This window comes from Arachis ipaensis, chromosome B1 (genome assembly GCF_059453495.1).
Source record: "Arachis ipaensis isolate K30076 ecotype BB chromosome B1, ASM5945349v1, whole genome shotgun sequence".
NCBI classification, from domain to species: Eukaryota; Viridiplantae; Streptophyta; class Magnoliopsida; order Fabales; family Fabaceae; genus Arachis; species Arachis ipaensis.
The window spans coordinates 65,282,481-65,288,990 of NC_142436.1; the positions used below are offsets into that span (position 1 = coordinate 65,282,481).

At 36.8% G+C, this 6,510-nt stretch overlaps 1 non-coding gene across 1 annotated transcript; it reads right to left on the reverse strand.

The window, feature by feature from the left end:
• Positions 1-2,977: 2,977 nt before the first annotated feature.
• On the reverse strand, positions 2,978-3,085 carry LOC148576869 (small nucleolar RNA R71). The gene has a single exon (XR_015903485.1). It is a non-coding gene; the product is annotated as a small nucleolar RNA R71 (small nucleolar RNA).
• Between the last annotated feature and the right edge of the window lie 3,425 nt (positions 3,086-6,510).

A 6,510-nucleotide genomic window follows, 5' to 3' on the forward strand; every position in this document is an offset into this window, starting at 1 on the left:
AGCTTCTAACTCGCGAGTGCTGGGCATAGTGACAGACGCAAAAGGATGACTGAATCCTATTCCAGTATGATCGAGAACCGACAGATGAATAGGCGTGCGGTGACAGCGCATTTTAGACTATTTTCACTGAGAGGACGGGATGTAGCCATTGACAACAGTGATGCCCTGCATAAGCTTGCCATGGAAGGGAGTAGGAATGATTGGATGAAGACAGCAAAGCAGAGGTTCAGGAGGAACGAAAGCATCTCTATACGCTTATCTGAAATTCTCACCAATGAATTACATAAGTATCTCTATCCTAGTTTATATCTTAATTATGTTTTAATTATCAATTCTCTATAACCATCTGAATCCGCCTGACTGAGATTTACAAAGTGACCATAGCTTGCTTCAAGCCGACAATCTCTGTGGGATCGACCCTTACTCACGTAAGGTTTATTACTTGGACGACCCAGTGCACTTGCTGGTTAGTTGTGCGAAGTTGTGACAAAGTGTGATTCACGTTTGAAAGCACCAAGTCTTTGGCGCCATTGTTGATGATCGCAATTTCGTGCACCAAGTTTTTGGCGCCATTGCCGGGGATTGTTCGAGTTTGGACAACTGACGGTTCATCTTGTTGCTCAGATTAGGTAGTTTTATTTTGATTTTAACCTTTTTGTTTTTATTGTTCTTATTTTTGAAAAAATGAAATAAATAAATAAATAAATAAATATTTTCAAAAATATATTTTTTCTTCAGAATTTTTAAGAATGAATTCTAGTGTTTCATGATGATTTGTTGAATCCTGGCTGGCTGTAAGCCATGTCTAATCTTTTGGATCGAGGTTTCAACTTATCATCACAAGAGCTTGTTGATCTTCACCCATTTGGCAGTTACACACAGTTGTTGTATACATGGGAGGTAGGCAATGTCTGCTAAAGCTTGGCTAGCTATTGGCCATGTCTAGTGTTTTGGACCGGAGCTTTCACTGAAAGCTTGGCTGGCTAGTAAGCCATGTCTAATTCCTGGACCGGAGTTTTAGACTAATATTGCATGATTCCTGGAATTCATATTAAAAATTTTTGAAATCCTTATTTTTCTTTTTCCAATTAATTTTCGAAAAAAAAAACCAAAAAAAAATTTTTAATAAAATCATAAAATCAAAAAAATAATTTGATGTTTCTTGTTTGAGTCTAGTATCAAATTTTAAGTTTGGTGTCAATTGCATGCTTTTATAATTTTCTTTAATTTTCGAAACTCATGCATGGTGTTCTTCATAATCTTCAAGTTGTTCTTGATGATTTTCTTTGTTTGATCTTTGTATTTTTATGTTTTGTGTCTTTTCTTGTTTTTCATATGCATTTTCAATTTGTTAGTGTCTAGAGAATAAAAATTTTTAAGTTTGGTGTCTTGCATATTTTTCTTTTCTTAAAAATTTTCAAAAATAAGTTCTTGATGTTCATCATGATCTTCAAAGTGTTCTTGGTGTTCATCTTGATATTCAAAGTGTTCTTGCATATTTTTCTTGTTTTGATTCATAATTTTTTATGTCTTGTGTGTTTTTTGTGTTTTTCTCTTTCTTTATTAAAAATTCAAAAATAAAAAAAATATATATTTCCCTTATTTTCTCATAAATTTTCGAAAATTTGATTTGATCTAGTCAAAAGTTTTTAAAATTTAATTGTTTCTTATGAGTCAAATCAAATTTTCAATTTAAAAATTCTATCTTTTTCAAATCTTTTTCAAAATTCAAATCTTTTTCATTTTTCTTTCATAATTTTTGAAAATTTTTAAAATCAATTTTCAAAATCTTTTTCTTATTTTTATTTCATGTTTCCAAAATCATTACTAACAATTAATGTGATTGATTCAAAAAATTTTTAAGTTGTTACTTGCCTATTAAGAAAGGCTCAATCTTTAAATTTTAAATCATATCTTTTTAGTTTCTTGTTAGTCAAGTAATCAACTTTAATTTTCAAAATCAAATCTTTTTAAATTTCTTTTTCAAATCTTTTTCAAAATAAATTTCAATCACATCTTTTTCAAAAATTAATTTCAAAATCTTTTCTAACTTCTTATCTTTTCAAAATTTGATTTTCAAATCTTTTTCAATTAACCACTTAACTTTTTATTTGATTTTAAAAGTTTACTATTTCAATCATATCTTTTTCAAAACTACCTAACTAATTCTCTTTCTCTAATTTTCGAAAATCACCTTCTCCTTTTTCAAAATTCTTTTTAATTAACTAATTGTTTTAAATTTTAATTTAATTTAATTTCTCTTTTTAATGTTCGAGTTCTAATTAATATTTAAAACAAAAACAAAAATATTTTTATTTTATTTTAATTAATTTTCAAATTTTTCTCTTCTCCTTCTTCTATTCTCCTCTTCTTCTACTCACATAAAGGAATCTCTATACTGTGACATAGAGGATTCCATATTTTTTTCTGTTTTCTTCTTTTTCATATGAGCAGGAACAAGGATAAGAACATTCTTGTTGAGACTGATCCTGAACCTGAAAGGAATCTGAAGAGGAAGCTAAGGGAAGCTAAAGCACAACTCTCTGGAGAAAATCTGACAGAAATTTTCAAAAAAGAAGGAGACATGGCCGAAAATAATAACAATGCAAGGAAGATGTTTGGTGACTTTACTGCACCAAATTCCAATTTATATGGAAGAAGCATCTCAATCCCTGCCATTGGAGCAAACAATTTTGAGCTAAAGCCTCAATTAGTTTCTCTGATGCAACAGAATTGCAAGTTTCATGGACTTCCATCAGAAGATCCTTTTCAGTTCTTAACTGAATTCTTGCAGATCTGTGATACTGTTAAGACCAATGGGGTTGACTCCGAGGTCTACAGGCTTATGCTTTTCCCGTTTGCTGTAAGAGACATAGTTAGAATATGGTTGGACTCTCAACCTAAGGATAGCCTGAACTCTTAGGATAAGCTGGTCACGACTTTCTTAGCCAAGTTCTTTCCTCCTCAAAAGCTTAGTAAGCTTAGAGTGGACGTTCAAACCTTCAGACAGAAAGAAGGTGAATCCCTCTATGAAGCTTGGGAGAGATACAAGCAACTGACCAAAAAGTGTCCTTCTGACATGCTTTCAGAATGGACCATCCTGGATATATTCTATGATGGTCTGTCTGAATTATCTAAGATGTCATTGGACCATTCTACAGGTGGATCCATTCACCTAAAGAAAATGCCTACAAAAGCTCAGGAACTCATTGACATGGTTGCAAATAACCAGTTCATGTACACTTCTGAAAAGAATCCTGTGAGTAATGGGACGCCACTGAGGAAGGGAGTTCTTGAAATTGATACTCTGAATGTCATATTGGCTCAGAATAAAATATTGACTCAGCAAGTCAATATGATATCTCAGAGTCTGAATGGATTGAAGGAATCATCCAACAGTACTATAGAGGAATCATCCTGTAAGTTCCTATAGATGCCAATCATTCTGAACTTCAATGGATAAAGTGAGATGCCAAAACTATTCAAGAGGCAAAAAACTACTAGTCCCGCTCATCTGATTGGAGCTAAGTTTCATTGATATTTTAGAATTTATAGTATATTCTCTTCTTTTTATCCTATTTGATTTTCAGTTGCTTGGGGGCAAGCAACAATTTAAGTTTGGTGTTGTGATGAGCGGATAATTTATATGCTTTTTGGCATTGTTTTTACATGGTTTTCAGTATGATTTAGTTAGTTTTTAGTATATTTTTATTAGTTCTTAAATAAAAATCACATTTCTGGACTTTACTATGAGTTTGTGTGTTTTTCTGTAATTTCAGGTATTTTCTGGCTGAAATTGAGGGACTTGAGCAAAAATCAGATTCAGAGGCTGAAGAAGGACTGCAGATGCTGTTGGATTCTGACCTCCCTGCACTCAAAGTGGATTTTCTCAATTGCGTTGGAAAGTCGACATCCAGGGCTTTCCAGCAATATATAATAGTCCATACTTTGCCCGAGTTTAGATGACGCAAACTGGCATTCAACGCCAGCTTCCTGCCCTATTCTGGAGTTAAACGCCAGAAACAGGTTGCAAAGTGGAGTTAAACGCCAGAAACAGGTTACAAACTGGCGTTCAACTCCAAGAGAAGTCTCTACACGTGTAAAGCTCAATGCTCAGCCCAAGCACACACCAAGTAGACCCTGGAAGTGGATTTCTGCATCATTTACTCATTTTTGTAAACCCTAGTAACTAGTTTAGTATAAATAGGACTTTTTACTATTGTATTTATATCTTCGGATCTATCTTTGATCAGATATATGCTATCTTAGACCATTATGGGGGCTGGCCATTCGGCCATGCCTGGACCATTATCACTTATGTATTTTCAACGGTAGAGTTTCTACACACCATAGATTAAGGTGTGGAGCTCTACTGTTCCTCACAAATTAATGCAAAGTACTATTGTTTTTCTATTCAACTCAAGCCAATTTCTTATCTAAGATATACAATTGTTCTTCAACCTGAGGAAGGTGATGATCCGTGACACTCATCATCATTCTCACCCATGAACGCATGCCTGAAAACCACCTCCATTCTACTTGCAATCGCTTAAGTGTATATCTCTTAGCCTTCTGGTTCAAGACGCATGGTTACCTCGTCTGACAACCGAGTCTTCCATTCCATGAGATCAGAGTCTTCGTGGTATAGGCTAGAATTATTGGCGGCCATTCTTGAGATCCGGAAAGTCTAAACCTTGTCTGTGGTATTCCGAGTAGGATCCGGGAAGGGATGGCTGTGACGAGCTTCAAACTCGCGAGTGCTGGGCGTAGTGACAGACGCAAAAGGATGACTGAATCCTATTCCAGTATGATCAAGAACCGACAGATGAATAGGCATGCGGTGACAGCGCATTTTGGACCATTTTCACTGAGAGGACGGGATGTAGCCATTGACAATGGTGATGCCCTGCATAAGCTTGCCATGGAAGGGAGTAGGAATGATTGGATGAAGACAGCAGGAAAGCAGAGGTTCAGGAGGAACGAAAGCATCTCTATACGCTTATCTGAAATTCTCACCAATGAATTACATAAGTATCTCTATCCTAGTTTATATCTTAATTATGTTTTAATTATCAATTCTCTATAACCATCTGAATCCGTCTGACTGAGATTTACAAAGTGACCATAGCTTGCTTCAAGCCAACAATCTCCGTGGGATCGACCCTTACTCACGTAAGGTTTATTACTTGGACGACCCAGTGCACTTGCTGGTTAGTTGTGCGAAGTTGTGACAAAGTGTGATTCAAGTTTGAGAGCACCAAGTCTTTGGCACCATTATTGATGATCGCAATTTCGTGCACCATCGTCCCCGCCGGGACACTCGAGCTCCTGCGTGTGGCACAGGTGGCAGATTGAGACACGAGAACCATTAGCGTTATGTTAGCTGTTCTCTGTTATATGTTTTACCGTTTAGTATTGTTGTTTCCATTCCTTGTTTCTTTCAACCCAGGAAGTTGTGAATTAATCGAAGTTGATGTACTCGTACTATTATGTATTGTTCTAATTGCTTGTGTTATGTATACTATTGGTTTGTTTTCATCCATCATGTATTTTTAATAACGATCGTACGGCATTTTATTATAATATTAGTTTGTTTACATAAGCAACACACGCAAACCGAACTAAACAAAACAGCAAGAAACAACAGAGATTTTTTAGTACATGCAAACTCAAATACTACCAAAACAAACTATAAATCCCCAAGTTGGTGGCATTCTAGGTTGCAGAAGCGTGGTGACAATGTCGCCTTGTATGTCCTGGTTACCTGCAAAGGCCACACCGCTTACCGGGTCCCGGCTCAACCTCGTCCATCGAATTCCGAATCCTCGTAGACACTGGACGTCCTTCCATTGTACGTCGTAAGAAGGGGTTAGGACGGACACGTTGTCCTTCATACGGGGGCCACATCTCCTCATCCGGCATTGGCTGGAATTCCATTTCATAGATCCGAAACATGCTCTCAACCCGGAAAACCAAGTCAACATACTGTTGCCACTCTAGTCTCGCATATGCGCAATCGGCTCGAGCATGAGCACATGGGTAGTGTAACGCCTAGAAGTAACCACAGTCACATCTGCGATTCTGAAGGTTAACCCTAAACCGAGACTGTACCACTACAGTAGCTATCTCGTCGACTGTGAATATGGTAGTGGCTCTATCGTACGACGTCACTAGCATCTGGGAAATTCCCTCACGGTTTGTTAATATGGCTTTCTGCAAGAACTGTGAGAACACCTGACCGCTTGCAATCTGCGCTTGTGCTTGCCGACACTTGATGACGATTAACTCAGTCAGGCGATGGTACGTAGACCTGACAATTGCACAGACTGGTAGATTTTTAGTGCCCTTCAAGACGGAGTTGATACACTCAAAAATATTGGTCATCATGTGACCATATCGTCACCCGTCATCAAGGTGCTGTAGCAATTTAGGTGGTTCTAACCCTCATACCCAACCCATCATCTGCAGCAAAGTTACGAGATCCTTGCTGCTAATTAACTCAAGGTAGTA